The sequence below is a fragment of the Globicephala melas genome, chromosome 3 (assembly GCF_963455315.2).
Source record: "Globicephala melas chromosome 3, mGloMel1.2, whole genome shotgun sequence".
NCBI lineage: Eukaryota > Metazoa > Chordata > Mammalia > Artiodactyla > Delphinidae > Globicephala > Globicephala melas.
Genome location: NC_083316.1, coordinates 43317013 through 43343805, shown reverse-complemented (window position 1 = coordinate 43343805; position 26793 = coordinate 43317013). Strand labels below are relative to the sequence as shown.

General features: G+C 41.4%; 1 long non-coding RNA gene across 1 annotated transcript in view; it reads left to right on the top strand.

Annotated features, from left to right (window-relative positions):
* LOC132597054 (uncharacterized) overlaps positions 1-10235 on the top strand; it is a 139901-nt gene extending 129666 nt beyond the window's left edge. Inside the window, exon 3 of the long non-coding RNA XR_009563334.1 lies at positions 10155-10235. This is a non-coding gene — a long non-coding RNA (uncharacterized lncRNA). The remainder of the gene's footprint in view (positions 1-10154) is intronic.
* Positions 10236-26793: the final 16558 nt, after the last annotated feature.

Here is a 26793-nt window from a genome sequence, read left to right as displayed (position 1 = left end):
GGTTGTTTGTTTTTTTGTTACTGAGCTGCATGGGCTGCTTATAAATTTTGGAGATTAATCCTTTGTCAGTTGCTTCATTTGCAAATATTTTCTCCCATTCTGAGGGTTGTCTTTTGGTCTTGTTTATGGTTTCCTTTGCTGTGCAAAAGCTCTGAAGTTTCATTAGGTCCCATTTGTTCATTTTTGTTTTTATTTCCATTTCTCTAGGAGGTGGGTCAAAAAGGATCTTGCTGTGATTTATGTCATAGACTGTTCTGCCTATGTTTCCTCTAAGAGTTTGATAGTTTCTGGACTTACATTTAGGTCTTTAATCCATTTTGAGCTTATTTTTGTGTATGGTGTTAGGGAGTGATCTAATCTCATACTTTTACATGTACCTGTCCAGTTTTCCCAGCACCACTTACTGAAGAGGCTGTCCTTTCTCCACTGTACATTCCTGCCTCCTTTATCAAAGATAAGGTGACCATATGTGCATGGGTTTATCTCTGGGATTTCTATCCTGTTCCATTGATCTATCTGTTTTTGTGTCAGTACCATCCTGTCTTGACTACTGTAGCTTTGTAGTATAGTCTGAAGTCAGGGAGCCTGATTCCTCCAGCTCCATTTCTCGTTCTCAAGATTGCTTTGGCTATTCGGGGTCTTTTGTGTTTCCATACAAATTGTGAAATTTTTTGTTCTAGTTCTGTGAAAAATGCCTTTGGTAGTTTGATAGGGATTGCATTGAATCTGTAGATTGCTTTGGGTAGTAGAGTCATTTTCACAATGTTGATTCTTCCAATCCAAGAACATGGTGTATCTCTCCATCTATTTGTATCATCTTTAATTTCTTTCATCAGTGTCTTATAATTTTCTGCATACAGGTCTTTTGTCTCCTTAGTTAGGTTTATTCCTAGATATTTTATTCTTCTTGTTGCAGTGGTAAATGGGAGTGTTTTCGTGATTTCACTTTCAGATTTTTCATCATTACTATATAGGAATACCAGAGATTTCTGTGCATTAATTTTGTATCCTGCTACTTTACCAAATTCATTGATTAGCTCTAGTAGTTTTCTGGTAGCATCTTCAGGATTTTCTATGTATAGTATCATGTCATCTGCAAACAGTGACAGCTTTACTTCTTCTCTTCTGACTTGGATTCCTTTTATTTCCTTTTCTTCTCTGATTGCTGTGGCTAATACTTCCAAAACTATGTTGAATAAGAGTGGTGAGAGTGGGCAACCTTGTCTTGTTCCTGATCTTAGTGGAAATGCTTTCAGTTTTTCACCATTGAGGACAATGTTGGCTGTGGGTTTGTCATATATGGCCTTTATTATGTTGAGGAAAGTTCCCTCCATGCCTACTTTCTGCAGGGTTTTTGTCATAAATGGGTGTTGAATTTTGTCAAAAGCTTTCTTTGCATCTATTGAGATGATCATATGGTTTTTCTCCTTCAGTTTGTTAATATGGTGTATCACGTTGATTGATTTGCGTATATTGAAAAATCCTTGCATTCCTGGAATAAACCCCACTTGATCACGGTGTATGATCCATTTAATGTGCTGTTGGATTCTGTTTGCTAGTATTTTGTTGAGGATTTTTGCATCTATGTTCATCAGTGATATTGGCCTGTAGTTTTCTTTCTTTGTGACATCCTTGTCTGGTTTTGGGATCAGGATGATGGTAGCCTCGTAGAATGAGTTTGGGAGTGCTCCTCCCTCTGCTATATTTTGGAAGAGTTTGAGAAGGATAGGTGTTAGCTCTTCTCTAAATGTTTGATAGAATTCGCCTGTGAAGCCATCTGGTCGTGGGCTTTTCTTTGTTGGAAGATTTTTAATCACAGTTTCAATTTCAGTGCTTGTGATTGGTCTGTTCATATTTTCTATTTCTTCCTGATTCAGTCTTGGCAGGTTGTGCATTTCTAAGAATTTGTCCATTTTTTCCAGGTTGTCCATTTTATTGGCATAGAGTTGCTTGTAGTAATCTCTAATGATCTTTTGTATTTCTGCAGTGTCAGTTGTTACTTCTCCTTTTTCATTTCTAATTCTATTGATTTGAGTCTTCTCCCTTTTTTTCTTGATGAGTCTAGCTAATGGTTTATCAATTTTGTTTATCTTCTCAAAGAACCAGCTTTTAGTTTTATTGATCCTTGCTATCATTTCCTTCATTTCTGTTTCATTTATTTCTGATCTGATATTTATGATTTCTTTCCTTCTGCTAACTTTGGGGTTTTTTTGTTCTTCTTTCTCTAACTACTTTAGGTGCAAGGTTAGGTTGTTTATTCGAGATGTTTCCTGTTTCTTAAGGTAGGATTGTATTGCTATAAACTTCCCTCTTAGAACTGCTTTTGCTGCATCCCATAGATTTTGGGTCGTCATGTCTCCATTGTCATTTGTTTCTAGGTATTTTTTGATTTCCTCTTTGATTTCTTCAGTGATCACTTCTTTATTAAGTAGTGTATTGTTTAGCCTCCATGTGTTTGTATTTTTTCCAGATCTTTTCCTGTAATTGATATCTAGTCTCATAGCATTGTGGTCGGAAAAGATAGTTGATACAATTTCAATTTTCTTAAATTTACCAAGGCTTGATTTGTGACCCAAGATATGATCTGTCCTGGAGAATATTCCATGAGCACTTGAGAAAAATGTGTATTCTGTTGTTTTTGGATGGAATGTCCTATAAATATCAATTAAGTCCATCTCGTTTAATGTATCATTTAAAGCTTGTGTTTCCTTATTTATTTTCATTTTGGATGATCTGTCCATTGGTGAAAGTGGGGTGTTAAAGTCCCCTACTATGAATGTGTTACTGTCGATTTTCCCTTTTATGGCTGTTAGTATTTGCCTTATGTATTGAGGTGCTCCTATGTAGGGTGCATAAATATTTACAATTGTTATATCTTCTTCTTGGATCGATCCCTTGATCATTATGTAGTGTCCTTCTTTGTCTCTTCTAATAGTCTTATTTTAAAGTCTATTTTGTCTGATATGAGAATTGCTACTCCAGCTTTCTTTTGGTTTCCATTTGCATGGAATATCTTTTTCCATCCCCTCACTTTCAGTCTGTATGTGTCCCTAGGTCTGAAGTGGGTCTCTTATAGACAGCATATATACGTGTCTTGTTTTTGTATCCATTTAACCAGTCTATGTCTTTTGGTGGGAGCATTTAATCCATTTACATTTAAGGTAATTATCGATATGTATGTTCCTATTCCCATTTTCTTAATTGTTTTGGGTTTGTTATTGTAGGTCTTTTCCTTCTCTTGTGTTTCTTGCCTAGAGAAGTTCCTTTAGCATTTGTTGTAAAGCTGGTTTGATGGTGCTGAACTCTCTCAGCTTTTGCTTGTCTGTAAAGGTTTAATTTCTCCATCAAATCTGAATGAGATCCTTGCTGGGTAGAGTAATCTTGGTTGCAGGTTTTTCTCCTTCATCACTTTAAATATGTCCTGCCAGTCCCTTCTGGCTTGCAGAGTTTCTGCTGAAAGATCAGCTGTTAACCTTATGGGGATTCCCTTGTGTGTTATTTGTTGTTTTTCCCTTGCTGCTTTTAATATGTTTTCTTTGTAATTAATTTTTGACAGTTTGGTTAATATGTGTCTTGGTGTATTTCTCCTTGGATTTATCCTGTATGGGACTCTCTGTGCTTCCTGGACTTGATTAACTATTTCCTTTCCCATATCAGGGAAGCTTTCAACTATAATCTCTTCAAATATTTTCTCAGTCCCTTTCTTTTTCTCTTCTTCTTCTGGAACCACTATAATTCGAATGTTGGTGCGTTTAATGTTGTCCCAGAGGTCTCTGAGACTGTCCTCAGTTCTTTTCATTCTTTTTTCTTTATTCTGCTCTGCAGTAGTTATTTCCACTATTTTAACTTCCAGGTCACTTATCTGTTCTTCTGCCTCAGTTATTCTGCTATTGATCCCATCTAGAGTATTTTTAATTTCATATATTGTATTGTTCATTGTTGTTTGTTTCATCTTTAGTTTTTCTAGGTCCTCGTTAAATGTTTCTTGCATTTTGTCTATTCTATTTCCAAGATTTTGTATCATCTTTACTATCATTATTCTGAATTCTTTTTCAGGTAGACTGCCTGTTTCCTCTTCATTTGTTTGGTCTGGTGGGTTTTTATCTTGCTCCTTCAACTGCTGTCTGTTTTTCTGTCTTCTCATTTTGCTCATCTTACTGTGTTTGGGGTCTCCTTTTTGCAGGCTGCAGGTTCGTAGTTCCTGTTGTTTTTGGTGTCTGTCCCCAGTGGCTGAGGTTGATTTAGTGGGTTGTGTAGGCTTCCTGGTGGAGGGGACTAGTGCCTGTGTTCTGGTGGATGAGGCTGGATCTTGTCTTTCTGGTGGGCAGGTCGATGTCTGGTGGTGTGTTTTGGGGTGTCTGTGGACTTATTATGATTTTAGGCAGCCTCTCTGCTAATGGGTGGTGTTGTGTTCCTGTCTTTCTAGTTGTTTGGCATAGGATGTCCAGCACTGTAGCTTGCTGGTCGTTGAGTGAATCTGTGTGCTGGTGTTGAGATGGAGATCTCTGGTAGATTTTCGCTGTTTGATAATATATGGAGCTGGGAGGTCTCTTGTGGACCAGTGTCCTGAAGTTGGCTCTCCCACCTCAGAGGCACAGCACTGACTCTTGGCTACCGCACTAAGAACCTTTCATCCAGACGGCTCAGAATAAAAGGGAGAAAAAGTAGAAAGAAAGAATTAGTAGAAGTAGAAAGAAAGAAAGAGAGGGAGGGAGGGAGGGAGGAAGGAATGAAGGAAGGAAGGAGTGAAGGAAGGAAAAAAAGAAAGAAGATAAAGTAAAATAAAATTAAGATAAAATATAAAGTTATTAAAATAAGAAAATAATTATTAAGAGAAAAAACAAACAAAAAAAAGGAACGGATAGAACCCTAGGACAAATGGTAAAAGCAAAGCTATACAGACAAAATCTCACACAGAAGCATACACATGCACACTCACAAAAAGTGGAAAAGGGGAAAAAATCATAAATCTTGCTCTCAAAGTCCACCTCCTCAATTTGGGATGATTCGCTGTCTATTCATTTATTCTACAAATGCAGGGTACATCAAGTTGATTGTGGAGCTTTAATCCGCTGCTTCTGAGGCCGCTGGGAGAGATTTCCCTTTCTCTTGTTTGTTCTCACAGCTCCCAGGGGCTCAGCTTTGGATTTGGCCCCGCCTCTTCGTGTAGGTCGCTGGAGGGCGTCTGTTCTTCGCTTAGACAGGACGGGGTTAAAGGAGCTGCTGATTCGGGGGCTCTGGCTCACTCAGGCTGGGGGGAGGGAGGGGCACGGAGTGCAGGGCGAGCCTGCGGCGGCGAATGCCACCATGATGTTGCACCAGCCTGAGGGGCACTGTGCGTTCTCCCGGGGGAGTTGTCCCTGGATCCCGGGACCCTGGCAGTGGCGGGCTGCACAGGCTCCCCGGAAGGGGGTGTGTGGATAGTGACCTGTGCTTGCACACAGGCTTCTTGGTGGCAGCAGCAGCAGCCTTAGCGTCTCATTCCCGTCTCTGGGGTCCGCGCTTTTAGCCGCGGCTCGCGCCCGTTTCTGGAGCTCCTTTAAGCAGCGCTCTTAATCCCCTCTCCTCGCGCAGCAGGAAACAAAGAGGGAAGAAAAAGTGTCTTGCATCTTCGGCAGGTCGAGACTTTTCCCCGGACTCCCTCCCAGCTAGCGTGGCTCACTAACCCCCTGCAGGCTGTGTTCATGCAGCCAACGCCAGTCCTCTCCCGGTGCTCCGACCGAAGCCCGAGCCTCAGCTCCCAGCCCTGCCTTCCCCAGCGGGTGAGCGGACAAGCCTGTTGGGCTGGTGAGTGTCGGTTGCCCCTGATCCTCTGTGCAGGAATCTCCCCGCTTTGACCCCCGCACCCCTGTTGCTGTGCTCTCCTCCGTGGCTCCAACGCTTCCCCCTCCGCCACCCGCAGTCTCCGCCTGCGAAGGGGCTTCCTAGTGTGTGGAAACCTTTCCTCCTTCACAGCTCCCTCCCACTGGTGCAGGTCCCATCCCTATCCTTTTGTCTCTGTTTGTTCTTTTTTCTTTTGCCCTACCCAGGTATGTGGGGGGGGGGGTTCTTGCCTTTTGGGAGGTCTGAGGTCTTCTGCCAGCGTTCAGTAGGTGTTCTGTAGGAGTTGTTCCACGTGTAGATGTATTTCTGGTGTATCTGTGGGGAGGAAAGTGATCTCTGCGTCTTACTCTTCCGCCATCTTCCCAGAAGCTGAATCTAGAGTATTTTTAAAGATAATATCAGTTTAATTTGTATCATGTCACTTAATTTCTCTATCTCATTTAGTTTACCATATCATGAAATTACACAGAATAGTCACAGATTCTACCCAATTTCTTCTGCTTTCAAAAAGACCTAGAACCCTTACCCTGTCACTAGAGTTACCTTTCTGAAACACAGGTTGTGAGATCCATCATGTTTCTCATCAAAAACATTTAATGTCTTTCTGTTGCTTTAGAAAATGTCTTTTCTTTTTTAACTTTGGCACTCAGAGCTCTCCACTACCTCGTCCAAATTCTTTTTCAAAGTCCCTGACACCAGATGCCCACTACATTCAGTCATGTACTTCTTGCTCTGCCATGCCCTTTTACACTCTTCCCCAAGATGATTTCTAACTCAGGGGTTCTCACTGTGCTCCCAGATGGAGGAGCAGCTCAGCTTCCTCAAGGATCCTATTAGAAATGCAAATTCTCAGGCCCCATCCTAGACCTACTGAATCAGAAACTCTGAGGGTGAGCCTACGGACGCATATGTTAACAAACCCTCTAGGTAATTTCAATATATGCAAGTGTTTGAGAGGCTCTGGGTTAGCTCTCTTTGTCCTACTTTCTTTATTATTGCATTCTTACATCTGTAGCGATCAACATTGCTAGAATAACCACTGTATTATTCTTCCTAGAGAATTAATTTGTAAATCAATTTTATAAGCATATATTGTGCCAGCCATCGGCCTTCCAAATGAATAACACACCTATATTCCTATGATTTTCTTGCTATATCAGTCATTTTTCCTTTAGGTAAGTATTTCTTATCCTGTTTTAATGTATTTTACACATACAAGTCAATGAACCAGGGCAAGGTTGAACACCTTTTCTTAATGATCCTCTGGATCACTTATTCTAAAATCATTGAATGCCTGCTTTGAGCCAGGCATTGTCTATGATTCAAAGCCGTTCCTTCAGCCATGGTTCATTGAATAGGCCTGGTAATACAGGACCATCCCTCCATCTCTCCCTTTTTCCTAAGCTAAACCGAAAACATACCCAGAAGAATTATGGCCAGTGTGTCTAAAGGCCCAAGAGAACCCTCCACCAAATATACTTGTAGTTTTAAGACCTTGGGGAGATCATCTTTCCCCAGAGTCGTACATTCATCGTTGGTGGAAGTAGAGATGGTAAGGGTTTTTTCCTTTGTATATATGGACTCTCATGGGCTGGAATTTATGAGCTTCCATAGAGCTCTGTGGTGAGGGAGGGCTCAGGTCCTACTTTTTTCTCTGCTGCCATCTGAAGGAAGTGTGTTTTGACCTCTGATCAACACCTAACCCCATGGCTGGCACAGAGTAAAGGCCTACTAAACAACTATTGAGTAAATGGAAGAAGGATAGAAGGAAGAAAGGGAGAGAGAGAGAGGGAGGAGGGAAAGAGAAGGAAGGAAGGAAGGGAAGGAGAGAGGGAGGAAGGAAGAGAGAAGGAGGCAGGGAGATGGCTAAGGGTAGATCAGACACAGCTTCTGATGTGGGGAAATGCTTATGGGAGACAGGTAGAATTGGAACTCCAATACCTAACCTGTGCCAGATACGTAGGTAGATAGATAGGTAGATAGATAGATAGATAGACAGATAGACAGACAGGTAGATAGATATGCTCTAACAGTAAATTAACTGTTCCATTTGGTTCCCTCCCCCTGGAGGATGTTTTCAGCAGCTCCTCCCTGGTGCAAAGCATGGGACCTCTCTGCAAGTCTGAGAAAAGGGCTTTGTGAATTATAAAGCAGAATGCAGATGGCGATTAACTAAGGCATCACAAGCAAGGACGAGTCTCCTCAGCAGTCCCAAGAGAGACTGTTTTGACTTCTTTTTGTCATTTGAATTCTCAGAATTGTCCCCAGCTTAGACCATATCAACCTCAAATGGTCTATGATTTAAATTTCCACTCTGAAAATCTAAGCAACTTGGGAATTGTAGGAACTGGACCACTTGGAGATAATTTATAAATAACATTCGCCTTTCAAATGGCCTGTCTTCCCAAAGAGCCCTCTGTCCTGTCAGTGGGACTGCTCCCAAGGCCCAAACTGCTCAATTGGGCCAGCAACACTGAAGTCGCTGGTGGGAACATCTTACCTCTGATTCTTCTAAGAATTTTGGACACTTTATTGAAACATTTGTTTTTCCTCATATAAAATGTAGACTAAAAAGTTATTAGCTATCTTTAGGTTTGGAAAGGCTTTCAGGATTTTAATGCATGTGATTCGCTCAGCATTTACTTTGTCTACTGCTAAAACAGTTGAAACTCAAATCAAATACTAAGCAGAGCCCAAAACGTCCTGGATACATAGTGATGTTCAGGGGCGTTAAACAATGACTAAGCCCTCCGCTCCTTTTTCACAGAACTCTGTGGACATGAAAGGGAGCCATTAACACCATCTTTTCCCCTCCCTTTCTTTCAGGTCAGTCCTGGTGGGCACAGCCTTAGCCTGTGTTTGTCTGTGCCTCTGAAAGGCCAGTCCAGCTGTGGTAAGCTGGACAGTAGTGTTTTGCGGGACCAAGGCAGACAAGACCATGCAGAGTTGACTGGCCTGGGAAATGATCCCTGTCATCATATGTCTGTTGGGTTCTCATGTTGATATTTTTTTCCTTGCCTCTGCCGGGCTGGAGTGATCGAAGTCTCATGTCTGTTCACACTCTGGGATTATGATACATCTCATCAGCCCTCATTACTGCTCAGGGAAGGGCAAAATTTTTAAACGGTCAAGTTCAAAGGAGAGTACTGCTAGCTCTGATCTCTGTTTCTCTAGCAGAATTCCACCAGCCCCATTCCTACACCTAAAATGCACATGCTCAGCCCTCCCCTGCCCCTGGCTGGAGCTATCTGAATTTATACACATGCCTGCAATTGGCTCTGTGGACTGGAGGTCTTCACATTGCTTCTCAAGGATCCACTAATGGCAAATAACAAAATTGACCGGCTGGCGCAGGAGAGAGTCATATTGAACTCCTTGCATGAGAAACAAGAAATTTATAAAGCAGGGCTTTTCTGGTGTTGAGGTGAACATTTTTTCATTTGGGAAATATACGGCATAATACACACAGGTGTGCTATTTCAAATACAATGGGCACGTGTACATGTTAAGACAGAACACATACCCATTTCTGAGAACACTGTTCAGCTTGGAAAGCATCTGAAAAGGCAGCCTCATAGTGGGACTCTTCTCTGTTTCTCTCTGGGTCCCACAGAGTTGTTCTTTTTATTTATTTATTTTTTATGTGTTTATGCTGGGTCTTAGTTGCAGCTCACCGGCTCCTTAGTTGCAGCAGGCAGGCTCCTTAGTTGCGGCACGTGGTCTCCTTTGTTGCGGCAGGCAGGGTCCTTAGTTGCGGCTCACAGGCTCCTTAATTGTTGCATGTGAACTCTTGACTGTGGCATGCATGTGGAATCTAGTTCCCTGACCAGAGATCCAACCTGGGCCCCCTGCATTGGGAGCACAGAGTCTTATCCACTGCACCACCAGGGAAGTCCCCACAGAATTGTTCTTTGCGTGGCCTCCACCCCTTCTCTTTTGTTCCCCTTATGTTTTATAGCATTGCTTTTCTAACGGGGGAAAGAAAGTTCCTAGGAATGTGTATCAGCATTTCTATGTATACTTTAAAAAAATATGTCATATTATAACAGAATTCCATAATTTGGGAACCAATAAAAGACTACTGTTCTCATAATATAAGCAAAGAAAGTAAAGTTTGACAAGTTCTCTTTGCTGGAGGGAATCTGCAGCATGAGTCTTCAAAGGGGGCACCTGCTGGGGGTGCAGTCTCATCTTCCTAGGTGGGTCACGTCAAGATCTTCTTGGGTGGTTGAGCATAACATTTTTGTTTATAAAATAGGAAAAGAAAGCATTTTTAAGGTTCAAACAATTCTAGGCAAAGATAATAGGAAACACCTGTATCTTTCCTGTAGGATCAAACTTGAGGTGACTGAGCTGAGACAGGAGTCCCCCTGCCAAGGTAGGAGCCACATATTCGGGGCCCTTGGTCCAGGATCACAATGAGAAAGGTAAGTGTTGTGTGTGAAGACAGCCGTGGCTTCAACATCACAGGCTTTGCCTTCATTGCGTGGACATGGTTGCCCTAGGCAAATGGAAAGAGAAAGAGGATTGAGGGCAGTGAGTCCAGCAAGGGGCCTCAGAATGGGGCCTGCAGAGCTGGCAGCCAGGAGGCTGCAGTAGCTTTCCTCAAGAAGCAGTTGTGAAGCATGTGGGGAGGAAGAGGGACAGAGGCTCCTTCCTAATCTTCACTGATGGTGCCCTGGGCAGTGGGTGGGAGCAGAGGCCCCACCTGAGCAGAGCAGACAGCAAAGTTAATTCCTGAAACTCTTAGCGGGGAGGCAGCTCTCTGCAGGTGACTTCATGGTGTCACTTCTGCAGGGCCTTCTGAACCTACCCAGGTGTGTTAGTCCCACAGTCTTCATGCGCAATGGCTCTGGGGCACAAAGAGAGTGAGTTGGATAAGAGTGGCGACACAGGGGACAGCATCAGAATCATAGCAAGCAGATCTAATAAGTGAGTTAACGGTGAAAAGAAGAGAAAGCCCAGTGAGCACCAAATGCCACAAAACTCCCCACATCCCACAGCTGTAGATGGGGCAGGTGAGGACAACTGGGACACAGTTTTGTGGAAGAGCTGGTGGGACACTGTTTTGGCGAAAGGATAACCTCCCTGTCATGCTAGGGACGCATAGCAAGCAGCACCAGGGGAAACCAAGCTGCAGAACAGGATGGGCCTGAGAGAGGGCTCTAGGAGCTGAGCATGGCGCCAGCCAATGTGCAGCAAGGAAACCGGGACTTCAGTCTTCTAACCCCAAGGAACTGGATTCTTCCAACACCCTGAATGAGCTTGGAAGTGAATTCTTCCCCAGAGCCTGCAGATAAGAGCCCAGCTAGCCAACACTTTCCTGTTGGCCTGTGAGGCCCTAAATGGAGAACTCAGCTAAGCCCACTCAGACTTCTAACCTGTAGAAGTAGAAATGATATGTGAGTGTGTTAAGCCACTAAGTTTTTGGTCATTTGTTGTGCAACAATAGAATAGTAATACAGCAGCCATGCTCATTCATGTATGTATCGTTTGTAACTGCTTTTACTATACACCTGCAGAGTTAAGTAGTAACAACGGAGACCTCATGGCCTGCACAACCTAAAATATTTACTATCTGGCTCTTAACAGAAAAAGTTTACTAATCTGTGCTTTAATCAAAAACGTAACCTCACCTCAGATATGTTTAGTGAGAGCTTTATGCCCGACCCAAGGCTTGCAAGAAACAGGACTTACATCTAGGAACGCTCAGCAAATATGCCTTTCATCAAACTGAAACAGGCCAAAAAAACTAGTAGATACGAGGCTGTCCTGCAGACCCATTCTCCATTCCAGTTTTTAAAAGGCTGGGGGGAGAGAGAGAGAGAGAGAGAGAGAGAGGGAGGGAGTTCATTCATACATTCAGAGGAAAGAACTCAGAGCGATGTGTACCATCTGCATATTGGAGATTGTCATTTTCCACATTATGAATTTTTATAGTGGTTAAATTTTGTGGAACAAATTTGTACTAAATTAATAATAATTATAACCATATGATTATTAAAGGGTACATTTATTAAAGGGTACATTGTGCCCCACTGTGTGCTCCTTGGAGCAGTGGCCTGGAGGAAGAGAAGGTATGAAAGCTATTGCTTTGTGATCAGAACTTGAATTCACTCCACTGATTCTTGACTTTTCCTCCCTTCATGGTGCCCCTTCTACCTTCGTAGTGGGACAAGTCAGGGTGATGCAATTCTTCATTCACCATTGTTGTTTATCTAGAAGAGTAATTATCAACCATTTTAGAGTTACAGTGCCCTCTAGACACACACACACACAGACACAGACACAGACACACACACACACACACACAAGATTTGGCATGGTATGTATTTAGCTAAGTTGAATTAAAATTCATATGATTCTGAAGATTGGAAGAAAGAGTTGAAGAGTTATATTGGTACCCTCAGGCTGTGATAACCAATTACCACAAACTGGGTGGCATAAAACAACATACATTTATTCTCTCACAGTTTTGGAGGCCAAAAGACTGAAATCAAGGTGTTTTCAGAGTTGGCTCCTTCTGGAGGGTCTGAGGGAGGATCCATTCCATGCCTCTCTCCTAACTTCTGATGGCTGCTAGCAATCCTTGGAGTTCCGTTGGCCTATAGCTGAATAACTCCAGTCTCTGCCTCCATTTTCACGTGGTCTTCCTCTTCCTGTGTCTGCGTCTCAAGTCTGTCTCTGCCTTTCTCTTTTAAGGACAGCTGTCATTGGATTTAGGGGACCCTAAATGCAGGATGATCTCATCTTGAGATCCTTGATTATACGTACAAAGACTGGTTTGCCAAATAAGGTCACAATCCAGGTCTTGAGGGTTAAAGCTTGGGTATATCTTTTTGGAGGCCCCAATTCAATTCACTACAGAAAGTATTTGCATGTTCCTGTAGCTGATAGCAAAAACTTTTTCTCAATTTCCTAACTACCAATTAAAATCAATAAATCTGTCCTATATAGTAGGAAGAATTGTTTTGCTTTTTCTCATGGGGCTTAATGAATACTCAGGTCCTCTCATCACGTTCCTGTGAATATAGATGGGACAATTCCTCAATGGCAAGGCCTGTGAGAGATGCCAAAACCTTCACCACTGTCCTATATGGGTGTCCCCACCCTCTCTTGTCCTTTTCATCCATTTGGACAAAACCCAAGTTAGGGCAACATTAGGTGTGTCAACAATCAGGGTAGTTATCCTCAAGTGTTAAGTCTAGGATAGAACCCTGTGGAGTCTTTCTGTAGGTGCGAAATTGTTTGTGCTGTCTAGCAGAGGAGTATGGGTCTCTCCGGAAACAAGTCCATGCCACTATTGTCCATTTGGCCTTGGGAAAATCTGATGTGATCTGGGTTCTCTCTCTGTAAAGAAGGTACGACAATGCCTTGCTACCTTACCAGGGTGTTGTGTGAATTTGCTGACACCCGTAAAGCTCCCTGAAAATGAAGAGGCTTACATAAGTCCCTGGTATTATTCACACAGCAAACGTTTTCCCCTGAGAATAAACTAATAAATGGTACCATTGTGCAGCTGGTGGAACGTATTCAAAAGTTTCCGTTCACAACTAGTAGATCAAGTTGTGGGCGGCTGTATGGACTTTCTGTGCTCATGCCAAGCTGCGTCCAAAACAGCGGCACAATGGACTCTCCTGGAATGAAAAGCTGCACTGTAAGAGACGGCCGCATCGTGGCATTGCATCATATAGGACAGTCCTGTGTAGCCAGTGATTTCATATGCACCTCTTCCTTATGGCAGAAAGGAACAATAGCAGAAACAGCGGCCACATGGATATCTAACGTGACAGCTATTGAGAAGCAGCTATCTTCTTCCACCACGTTGACAAACTGCCCAAGCCTATGGATGCTCACGATTGAGGGCAGGAGGAGGGATTATAATTATAGCTCTTCTTTCTTTTTTCCTTTCTGAATTCTTGGGCCAGGAAAAGCCAGCGTTCTAAATCAGATGGTGTACAGGTTAAGGACCTATTCTCTTTAAATACAATTCATCTGGGTGGGAGTATGTGGGAACAGTCTGGACAGAATGCTACTGGCTGGCCTAGGAGATAAGAGAGGATTGCTTTTCCACCATTATAAGCCCTGGAAATACTCCAGGACATGATGTTGGGAAAATGCCTTCTTTCTTTTTTTTTTAAATTTAATGTAACTTAATTTAATTTAATTAATGAATTAATTTTGGCTGCTCCGTGTCTTAGTTGCGGCACGTGGGATTTTCGTTGCAGCATGTTTAGCTGTGGCATGCGGACTTCTTAGTTGCGGCATGTGGACTCAGTTGTGGCATGCGGACTTCTTAGTTGCAGCACACGGACTTCTTAGTTGCGCATGCAGACCTCTTAGTTGCAGAATGTAGACTTCTTAGTTGCAGCATGCGAACTCTTTGTTGCAGCATGCATGTGGGATCTAGTTCCCCAACCAGGTATCGAACCCAGGCCCCCTGCATTGGGAGTGTGGAGTCTTACCCACTGGACCACCAGGGAAGTCCCGCCGTCTTTTCATTTTGGGACTTTCAGCCTCTGGATGCCACATCTGAGATGACAGATATTTTGATTAAATAAGAGGAAGATTAGCTACTGAAGATATTGCATTTAATTTTTAAAAGTAATCATGTTCGATGAGAAATATTTGGGGATTACATTAACAGACTTCCTTGGATCAGGGTTATCCCTTTGGTGGTAAATATTCTCACATTAAAGAGCTGAGGAGGAATCACAGATCATGGAATTTTTTAGCTGTTAGTGGTCTATCTTGATATTAAACTATTTGATAACTTTTTAAATCCCATAGACAAGCTTGCATTTTTTCCCTCTTTTTGTTCAGTGACACCAAAATTAGAAAAGAAGATCTTTCTAAGTATTTAAGCTTTGAAGTTGGTTAAAACCTTTAGATTGTGATGCAAAGGCTATGGAGAAGGATTGTGCAACCCACAGGGTACATTGGATTCCCTCTGGCCTCTCCCTCCCACATTTCTGTCACATCCTGTTTTCAGAGAACCTTTCATTCATTCATTCAGTGCCCATTTATTGAGCACCTACTATACCCTAGACAGTGTGCTAAGTGCTAGGGGTACAAAAAGATGATGGGTGCACAGCCACTGCCCTCACCTAGTGAGGAGCAAAGTGATGCGTATCATCATGGAAGCAAGGTGAGAGCTAGAATAAGTGAAGGAACATGGGGTGTTCCAGGACACGTAAATAGGTCAGTATTCTTGGGAGAGTAGAGTTTGACTGGGGGAGTTGGAGGAAGATGGCAAGAAGCAATGGGAATTTAGGCAGGATGTGGGCAGGAGAGATGATAGAGGGTTTCATATGTGCTACAGATGAATATGATGTATCCTTTAGGTGATAGGGAGGCAGTGGAGTGCGTATCCTGGCAGCAGGATTAAAGATGGCTTGTAAGGGAGTAAGACTGGGGATAAGGTCAAAGCAAGAATCCCGGGGATAACAACCTGAGCCAAGGCAGAGTTGGGATGGGGAGGAAGGGATGCAGAATTAGCGGTGTGTTTGGAATAAAAGACAAGGAGACATTTCAGGAGGATCTGGCACGTTGCATGTCCCTCTGCATGAATAGACAGATAATATTTTTGGCATAGAGGTCATGCCAAGAGGCAGTGAACAGTTTTTTTAGTGGACTACAGTAAAGCATGACTGGCTTTGATAAAAGCCCATGGAGATTGTGTCTGGTGAGCTGACACCAGGAGATTCCATTCAGTCAGCCTTGTGGAAACCAGAGACTAGTTTCTTACACCTAGTCCAGGCCTTTCTTGCCTTCTTCAATGTGCCTTTGTGTTCAGTCCCCTGTTTGAATACCAATTACTCTAGAATGTCTTTTGTATTCATCAACATCATTCTACATGGGCAATAGTATTAACAACTACCATCGTTGGGAGACTACCATATGACAGAAGTGTTACATACACTTTTAAAATTTCTTAATAGCCCTGCAAAGAAACTGTTATTAACTTGAGGCCCAAGAGGTACCCTAAGGCTACACAGCTAGTGAGGCATAATGTGATTTGTACCCTGGGCCTCCTGAAAAAGCCTGTGCTGTTTTCACTATGCTTCAGGGTTAGCCACCATTATAACCCATTGTCCAGTCACGACCCTGGGCTCTGTATTTTGTCCTCAGTGACAGAGCCCAGTAAAAGTGTGTTATATACAAAATACTTACAAAAATATACAAAAGTGGGTTTTGCCTGATTTCCATGAAGGGGTTTGGGTTTCAGGGTTCCAAAGCTTTTAAAGGACTAAAGACTGTGTACTAACAAAAAAATTTAAGGAACAAATTACTTATTCTGATAAATCATACTTTACAATACAAAATGGTCCAGGTAATTAATAAAAATTACATAACTCTTTCAGAGAGAATGGAATCAGGAGGAATGCTTCAATTCCTTAACCATAAGGATGTGTAGAGCTTCTTTAGGAATAAACATTCTAGAACCTAAATGTGGGCAGGACCTGACAGTGATTATTGGGGATGATGGATGGGTGAGTTCAGATTTTATTCAGTGGTGTTGTCCCATCGCTACTCAGTAATTAGTCTACTAATCATCTACTCTATTTGGAACACTGCTTTTGGTACTGGGAAGGTGAAAAGAAATGGAGATACAAAAAAAAGTCAAAGTCATGGTCCCTCTTGAGACTTTCAGGAGAAGTGAAAGACAGTTATCAATGCCCTCAAAGGTTAAAGCAGTAACAGGTATCTCAAGGATACTACTCAGGACCACAGAGTTTAATAGCTGGGCCTTAGAGACCACTTTGTCCAAACTTTACAGTTCGCAGATAATGGAATTAAACCCAAAGGGGTTTGTGATTGCCTGAGGCCAGAAAGATAGCTGATGTGAGCGCTACCTCTGCCATGAGCTGCTTGTATTGCTGTTATTTTTATTTAATATTTAATTTAAAAATATGTAGTACATTCACTTGAGACGGAGAAAAAAGAGAATCTTCTATTTAACTCAGGAAAAAACACCAGCAAACCAAAAAGATCTCAGCCTGTCGTTTGGGAGGGACTGATCATGGAGAGTTGTTAGGCATATGCCTGGATCTTCATTGCAGCGTTTTTTAAATAATAGTAACATATAGGAAGCAACTTGAATTTCTATCATCCGTGGACTGAATATATTAGGATTAATCCACACATTGAAATATTATACAGCCATGAACAAAATGAGGCAGATCTATGCGTAATTGATGTAGATGTATTTTAGGTGAGAAAATTGAGGTGTAGATCAATGTTATATATCCCTTCAACAAGTTTTTTACAGTCTCAGCTCAATGTGAGTTAACATAAAATAATTTTTCCCAATGATAGCTATAGTAGATACTATCATTTTTGTTGTCCCAGATCTATTATATATCTTTTCCATATTTTAATACTTTCCCACAATTTAAATTCCAGTTTTCCAATGTAGAATAAACAACAACAACCCTAACTGCCATTTCGCATGCCCCAAGTTTGAGGACATATAATTTAGGTTCCATAAATAAGATATACTTACAAAAGATTTTAACTTAGAACTAACTTTTGTTTAAAAAGGAGCATCCATCTGTCCCCTCTCAGCAGAAGCAGTGTGTTGGAGCCAGAAGTTGTGGTAGCTTTCTGACTTTGGGTTTTGTTTTTATTTTTTATTGTGACAATAAAATTCCTGAGGTGAGTTCCTTGGAGCTCAGCCTGGGGTCTGTTTCATCAGTCCTATCAGAGATTCAGTGAATTTTCTGTATCCCCCAAATGAACCCCTTTTTGACAAAGGGATTTATCAGAAATCCTTTTATCAGCTAGAGTTGATTCCGTTGACCTGCAACTAAGCACCATCACCAATACAAATACTTTCACCCTACTCTGTCAAATTCTCCTCTACCATTATTTAATGATACCTCGGGCAGGTCTCATAGTTATAATTAAAAATTAAATCTAATTTACCTTAGAATTTCCATTGTGTCCTTTTTAAATCTTATATCCAGTTGTCTACCCACATCAGGCAGGCAGCCAGGCAGGGAGTGAGACGTTAGTCACTCTTTCTTGCAGATACCCTCAAATTCTACTACCAATGATTCCCTAAGTGTCTGCTTCCCTCATTTGTTAGTTAGAAGGTTTGGTAGAAGCCCTGCCTGAATGAGGATGGATGAGGGGTATGGAGTTGTTGGGTAGGGCCCAGAAATAACCCTTGCAACATGAACACTGCACGCCTGATAACTCTGACCTCTTTTATTCTCTTTCCTAACTGACTGTGCCATATAGACTAGAAAGAGTGAAGCTAGGATGATGGCTGGGGTAGAAGATCCAGTGCTTTAGCCTCTTGAAAAATCCTGAGAGAGGTATCTAGAAATCCTCTTGAAAATACAGGGTACAATTAGTTCTCAGGTCTGGGTCTTTTTGACTAGCTGTTTGGTGTCAGGAAAAGTCTCACTCAACATCCTAATAGTTTCTGGTTAGAAGTTTTTATGGCAGATACAGCCTGACTCCTGTTGTAGAAACTGAACACTTAAGCCACTCACTCTCCCAACTGCTTTTGCAGCTAGGATAGAGGCATACGATCTGGGCTCAGCCAGTTAGACCCACAAGCTCTAGAGTATGATGAGAGAGTTGGTGATAATAAGAAGTAGAAACAAGACATTCTGGTTATGAGTGGCAACAGCTGGGGTGATAAGAGCCAACTTCTAGAGCCAATAGAAACTTCCAGGCAGCCTATGGTGGTCAGTGGCCTACAACTCATGCAATGGTGCTCTCACAAGATGGGTGGGAGGTGTGATATTGGCTCTGGGCCTAGATATTGTCTCCTCCCTTGCTCTTGCCTGTTGTGTTTCTCCAGTCTTCCTTTCACTTCTGTGAGTTTCCCAATAACCTTTCTGATACAAGAATTTAACACTATACATTTTCCTCTAAGACTGCTTTAGCTGCACCCTACAAATTTTGATTTACTGCATTTAATTTTCATTCAATTCAAGATACTTTTCAGTTTTCCTTGTAACTTTTTCTTTGACTCATGTGTTACTTAGAACATATTGTTTAATTTCCACATATTTGGGGATTCTAAGGATATTTTTCTGTAATTGATTTCTTCTCTAATTCTATCATGGTCAGAGAACATACCTTGGATGATTTCAATTTTTTAACCTTTTTCAGGTACTGCTGTTTTAGGTGAAGTGTTATATAAATGTCAATTAGATCAGATTGGTGGATAGTATTGCTTAGGTCATCAGCATCCTTACTAATTTTCTCTCTGTTTGTTCTATTGATTACTGAGAGAAAAGTGCTAAAGATCCCAACTATAACTGTGGACGTGTCTATTTCTCCTTTCAGCTTTGTCAGTTTTTGCTTCATGTATTTTGAAGCGGTCTTATAAGATGCATACACATTTAGGATTGTGATATCTTCTTTACAAATCAACCTCTTTCTCATAATGTAATGTCCATTCATCCCTGGTAGTAATTCCTTGTTCTTAGGTTTACTTTGCATGATATTAATATAGGCACTTTGGCTTTCTTTTTATTAGTGTTTGATAAATGTTTGTTTCTCTTCCTTTACTTTTAACTTATACATGTCTTTAGATTTAAAACAGGTTTCTTGTAGGTAGCATATGGTTGAATCTTGCTTTCTTCTTTTTTTTTTTAAATGAATTAATTAATTTATTTATTGGCTGTGTTGGGTCTTCATTGCTGCATGCGGGCTTTCTCTAGTTGCAACAAGCAGAGGCTACTTTTTGTTGCGGTGCGTGGGCTTCTCATTGCGGTGGCTTCTCTTGTTGTGGAGCATAGGCTCTAGGCGCATGGGCTTCAGTAGTTGTAGCACGTGGGCTTCAGTAGTTGTGGCTTGCAGGCTCTAGAGAGCAGGCTCAGTAGTTGTGGCATATGGGCTTAGTTGCTCCATGGCATATGGGATCTTCCTGGACCAGGGATCGAACCTGTGTCCCCTGCGTTGGCAGGTGGATTCTTAACCACTGCGCCACCAGGGAAGTCCTGCTTTTCTCTTTTAATCCAATCTGACAATCACTATTTTTTAAGTAGTGTGTTTAGACCACTCACATCTAATGTTCTTATTGATATGTTTGAATTAAACTCCATTGCCTTTTTTTTTTTTTTTTTTTTGTGGTATGCAGGCCTCTCACTGTTGTGGCCTCTCTCGTTGTGGAACACAGGCTCTGGACGGGCAGGCTCAGCGGCCATGGCTCACGGGCCCAGCCGCTCCGCGGCATGTGGGATCTTCCCGGACCGGGGCATGAACCCATGTCCCCTGCATCAGCAGGTGGACTCTCAACCACTGCACCACCAGGGAAGCCCTCCATTGTCTTTTATATGGCTGCTTTTGGATTTATGACTCTACTTTATCCTGACTTTGAAATTGTTTTTATCATAGGAATTTATTTTCTAGATAGATAATGGAATGAATATTTGTGTCCCCCCCACCGCAATTCCTATGTTGAAACTCTAACCCCCAATATGATGGTATTTGAGGGTGGGGCCTTGGGGAGATAATTAGGTTTAGATGAGGTCATGAGGATGGAGTATCCATGATGGAATTAATGTCCTTATAAGAAGAGGAAGCGAGACCAGAGATCATTCTTTCTCCACTGTGTGAGGACATAGCAAGAAGACAGCAGTCTGCAAACCAGAAAGAGGGACCCCATCAGGAACTGAATCTACCAGCACCTTGATCTTGGACTTCCCAGCCTTCAGAACTGTGATAAATAAATGTTTTTTAAGCCACTCAGTCTATGGTACTTGGTTATGGCAGCCCAAGCTGACTAGATAGATAGATACATACATACATACATGCATGCGCACATAGTTTTTACTATTGCTTTGAAGAAGAAAATGTTACCCTTAAAACCAGAAATTTCACTTCTCAGAACCTGTGCTAGACAAAACACTGGCACATGTGCCCAAAAAGATATGTACAAGGGAATTCCTCATAGCATTATTTGTAATAGTGAAAAAATTTTAAAGAATCCAAATTTCCATCTTTTGAAAATAATCAAATAAACTACTCTACATCCATTCTGTGGAAGATTATGCTTCCAGTAAAAAGAATGAGATCAATAAATAGGCACTGATATTAAAATATGTGTGCAACATATCAGTATATTCTTAAGTGAGAAAAGCTGGTGGTAGCATAATATACAGAATATGGCACAATTTATGCTTTAAACAAAAACTCCCACCAAACAAAATATATGCTTTCTTACATGTGAATATATATGTGAATGTATATGCTTTAGAAAAAGTCTAAAAGGATACATAGTGGATAAATAACAAGGATACACAGTGCGGGAGCAGTGTAGGATTAGGTGAATAGACAAAGAGAAGTTTTGATTTGTCTGTATTGTTTTAATTTTTATCAATGAGAATCTATTACTTATATAATTAAAAATTAATTCATTATTATTAAGAATGTTAATTAGGATTATAACGTGAAAAGAAGTGGGAAAAAAGGAAAGAAAGATATACCTAAGTTGGGATTTTTTTTCTCTAAGTCTTATGTTTTATTCATTTCATTAGGGGTAGTAGATTTGGGAGGAGGAAGCAAAAATTGTCTTCTACCTTTTGTCCTACAATGACAACAACAAAAAGCATGGTGAGTGTCCAGGGAGTGCACACTGTGTCTGGGGTGTGTCCCAGTGTGTTTAGTTATACTCATTCATGCTGAGACGTTGCTTTTTTGCCCATAAAAGGAGAAATTACAACATCAGACCTGGATCGTTCTAATTTCCAAACAGCTTCACAGTGTCAACACAGGACTGTCAATCTCTTGTTCTCTCCCTCTCTCACAAACGTTCCCTGGAACCCAAGCCAATAGTCAAAACAGATGTAGGCAGGCACTATTTTGACAACACTGGAAACGCCTGTGATTAGGAGTCAGGAGAGTGTAAAAGTGATTAATATGCTCCTAAAAGAGCAGGGAGTGTGCCTCCAGAAGAGACTGTTGGATGGGTATCCCTGCTTGTGTACACTCTCTCATACCCAAACAAGGGCACATGTTCTCACACAGGTTTATCCTAAGCAGCCTCTTGCTGAGTGTTTCCTGCAGCATTTGCATCATGGCAAGGCAGGTGGGGTGGAAGGTTCCTGGAGGATGGGGAGAGGTTGGAGGATGGCAAAAGAAGTGCCAACGTCTCCCTTCCCATAAAATACATAATCTTCAAGCAATAAAGTGGATGTTGGTATCATTTTAAACTAAAAGACAAGCATTCTCTGAATTTAGCAGTAAGCCATGGGATGAGGCTGTTGACAGTGCAATTACTAGTTCTTAATTTATGAGACAAAAAAATCTTTGTTTAGTTCATTGCATGTAAAGCAAGGTTGCCCTTGAGTAACTTTAATTATGTGCCCATCACTTTACCAAGTGGTTGTCTTTTTCCTGTATATTCTCAGTTTTGAGTTGTCTGAACTCCAAAGGGCTGTACCTCAGTGAAAGAATGAACCAGAAAAAAATCCCACCAATCAGCATAGGGAAGCTTGTCTGTCTCTGCCAGAGCTCCGTGGAGGGACAAAAGTTTCCCTGATAATTTGCACTCACAAGCCCCTACTTCATGAGTTTGACTATTTTTATATCTATATAGGCTTAGAAACCCTGGATGAGAAATTATGTTAAAGGTTAGCCTTGGGCCTGTGGTACACCAGGGGTACCTCATAGAAGTAAAAGGAAAGCCAGTCTACACAGATCCACAAGTAAAGTTCTGCTGAAGATGAACTCACAATCTAAAATTACCAACTGTTAAGGAAACAGTCCTCCAAAAGATAGAATTAGACACAAAACAAATGACAGGATTAAGACCTAAGAACTCTAAATAACTTAATAATTTGATGAATAACTTGATTAACATGAATAATTTTGTGATTAAGGACATAAAGAGGAAAAATCCTAACCACAAGAAAAGACACTTAAAAAAAAAAAAGAGTGAACAAGATGGAAAAGATAAAATTAGATCCCTACTTCACCCTGTATACAAAATAAATACCAGCTATATTAGGATTTAAATTTGAAAAAGGAAAACTTTAAAACTTTTAGAAGAAAACATAGGAGAATGGTATTATTATATTAAAATAGGGGAAAATTTCTTATATGAGACACAAAAATCATAAACCATAGGAAAATATGGATACCCTTGAACTTTATGAAAATGAAAAACTTCTGTGGAAAAAAAGATACTATTAATAAAGGAAAAAGAAAAATGTGGTCTGAGGAAGATACTTGCACCCTATATTAAAAGAAACTCTCCAGTTTAATAAGAAAAAGATAGTCAATCTAATTGAAAAGGATATTAACAGTTCACAGAAGAGGCAATATAAATGGTCAGTAAACATGAAAAGGTGCTTCAGTTTACAAGTACTCAGGGCGTTACAAACAATAAGAAAAGGTGACAGGATGTGAGGAAACAGGAACACTTCTGCATGCAGGCCAGGCATATTTTGGAACCACCATTGTGGAGAGACATTAGGCAGCATCTAATGAAGCTGAAGAGGTACACACCATCTCTCCCACCTGTCCACAAGGAGACAGGTGGTGAAAACCAGTTGACTCAATCTGAGAAATTGAAAGAAGATGTGTACGTTGATGCGCGTGGAGAGGATTGTTTTTCTGAATAACTTTTAAAATACCTGCTATGCCTGCCAACAAGAAGAGAAAAGCAACTAATTAAAATTATGCATTTCAGAATAAGTGGGCATGAGAACTTCTTTGAAAATGAAGACGTTGCTTTGGGTTTAACAAATAAAGACAACAAAATTTACAGGCACGAAGAGAGGAGGCAAGTAGTTTATGAAGTCAATATGGAAAGACAAAATAAACCAGCTCCAAAAATGTCTTACTCAGCAGTCAAATTTGTTCGAAGGTGCAATATTGAAGTCAGATTCTGTAGTGCAGGCTAATCATGTGGTTCTTAAGATTTTAGCTATGAGATGAAACTCAAATGCTTACATAGAGTTGCAGCTATTACATTTCCTGATTTTTCTTAAAGTTCTGTTTCGGTTGTGTGTTTGTGTTTTTAAATACAAATATATTTGTACCTTAAGCATCTTATTTTTCTTGAATAGGCCCTTGTGCAGAGGTTTGTTCAACACTGCCCTGCGTGTTGTAATGAGGAACAAAGGCTACAAGGGAGGGGATTCATCCAACCCAGCCATGTTGAAGGCAGTCAGAATATTTTCAGGAGCTGTGGCCTTTTTTTTTTTTAACATCTTTATTGGAGTATAATTGCTTTACAATGGTGTGTTAATTTCTGCTTTATAACAAAGTGAATCAGCTATACGCATACATATATCCCCATATCTCTTCCCTCTTGCATCTCCCTCCCTCCCACCCTCCCTATCCCACCCCTCTAGGTGGTCACAAAGCACTGAGCTGATCTCCCTGTGCTATGTGGCTGCTTCCCACTAGCTATCTGTTTTACATTTGGTAGTGTATATATGTCCATGCCACTCTCTCACTTTGTCACAGCTTACCCTTCCCCCTCCCCATGTCCTCAATTCCATTCTCTAGTAGGTCTGTGTCTTTATTCCTGTCTTACCTCTAGGTTCTTCATGACATTTTTTTTCTTAAATTCCATATATATGTGTCAGCATATGGTATTTGTTTTTCTCTTTCTGACTTCACTCTGTGTGACAGACTCTAGGTCCATCCACCTCTCTACAAAAAATTTCGTTTCTTTTTATGGCTGAGTAATATTCCATTGTATGTATGTGCCACATCTTCTTTATCCATTCATCTGTTGATGGACACTTACGTTGCTTCCATGTCCTGGCTATTGTAAATAGAGCTGCAATGAACATTGTGGTACATGACTCTTTTTGAATTATGGTTTTCTCAGGGTATATGCCCAGTAGTGGGATTGCTGGGTCATATGGTAATTCTATTTTTATTTTTCTAAGGAACCTCCATACTGTTCTCCATAGTGGCTGTATCAATTTACATTCCCACCAACAGTGCAATGAGGGTTCCCTTTTCTCCACACCCTCTCCAATATTTATTGTTTGTAGATTTTTTGATGATGGCCATTCTGACTGGTGTGAGGTGATACCTCATTGTAGTTTTGATTTACATTTCTCTAATGATTAGTGATGTTGAGCATCCTTTCATGTGTTTGTTGGCAATCTGTATATCTTCTTTGGAGAAATGTCTGTTTAGATCTTCTGCCCATTTTTGGATTGGGTTGTTTGTTTTTTTTATATTGAGCTGCATGAGCTGCTTGTAAATTTTGGAGATTAATCCTTGGTCAGTTGTTTCGTTTGCAAATATTTTCTCCCATTCTGAGACTTGTCTTTTCGTCTTCTTTATGGTTTCCTTTGCTGTGCAAAAGCTTTTAAGTTTCATTAGGTCCCATTTGTTTATTTTTGTTTTTATTTCCCTTTCTCTAGGAGGTGGGTCAGAAAGGATCTTGCTGTGATTTATATCATACAGTGTTCTTCCTATGTTTTCCTCTAAGAGTTTTATAGTGTCTGGCCTTACATTTAGGTCTTTAGTCCATTTCGGCAGTGGCGTTTTCGTTAAGTCTCAAAAGGGTCTCCCCAGCATCCAGCCACCGTGATACTGCAGGCTGCCGTGGATTTGCCTATTTTTAAGCCCAATCATTACAGGCACATAGAAAGTAAAAACTCACCCTAGTGATTTTGAGGAATGAACAAAGGAAAACTATTTCTTTACTGCGTCAAACCTGTACACATGTATACCTTTGAATGAAGGCATGTCTGGTCTGTGTGGCTAACTGGAGATCCTTCACCAGCTTTCACTCTGGGAACGCATGACCCCAGGGTAAGGGGCCTTCTCTACCCCCCAGAGCCAAGACCTAACCTGAGGCCTTATTTGATCAGGTAAGAAGGTTAAAAGTATTAAATAAGGAAATCACGAGTGCAGTGGGAGAGTTTGCCCAGGGTTTATGATTAATTCCTCTACTTGCAACGTTTCTTAAGCAATTTGTGGGTGGAGTGGGGAGTGGACTCTCTTTTTCCTCAGCTAGATGCCTGATGAAAATGATTGCCCTATGCTAGTCTAAATTAAATGGGGTTGAGGTCTTAGAGTGACAGCGAGGTGACAGCTGCCCTTTCAGACCCTGTTCTTCAGCATTTCCCTGGTTTTCAGAGAGGACAAGGAGGAGATAATTAGAAAAAGGGAGGCTTATTATTATAATAATGTCAGGCCTAGGGAGAGGTAGAAGATGTTCACGGGCCCTTGAAAAGAGCTTTTCAAGTCAAGCTCTTCAGGCTGGTGGGAAACAGAGGCACACTTTCAGGAGCCCTAGCACTATAAAAGATACCTCTGATGCCCACTTCAGCAGGAATGTCTGCTTTGGACCCTGGATGTGCCCAGGTGGGTCTCAGCACACAAAGGCTCGGGTAGGCATTCTAAGGAGGGGAGCAATGTACCCTCTTAAGTCTTTACCATCTAATAATACTTTACAGATGCTTCGTAGCCTTATCAACTCCCACTGCCTGAAAATGCCTCTCTGTTGGTAATGCCTCATGTTCTAAGCCCTGTGAGCACACTCGTGGTGGATATGGCCTGCCCCTTCTCTCACCAGTATCTCTAGGATTTGTCTCAAGGTCACAGTATCAGAGCATGTTAGAGCTGGAAGGAAACTTAGCATTCTTTGGTCTAAAGAAAACTTTTTAAATGAGGAAACAAGGCCCAGAGAGGTGAAGTGACTTGCTAAGCTACTCACTGGAAGTGTCAGCTTCAGAAATAGCTGTGTGGACTCAGTCTTATACTGGGTCCCCAGTGTCCAGGGATGAAAGGTATCCTGAGTCTTGGAGAAATCCTTGTCCTCCCTCTCAGGTTCTCATCAGCTCCACTGTCCCCACCACCTTGCAATGCCCCAAGCCATTTCCAACCTATTAAAGAATACCACTGACTTTAAATCCTGCACAACAAGAGACCTAGCAAATCCCTAGGCCATGAAAAAGTCCTGTGCAGGAACAAAACCGAGTACCCATAGACCTGGCACTCTAGGTAGCAAAGTTACATCTCTGTGCA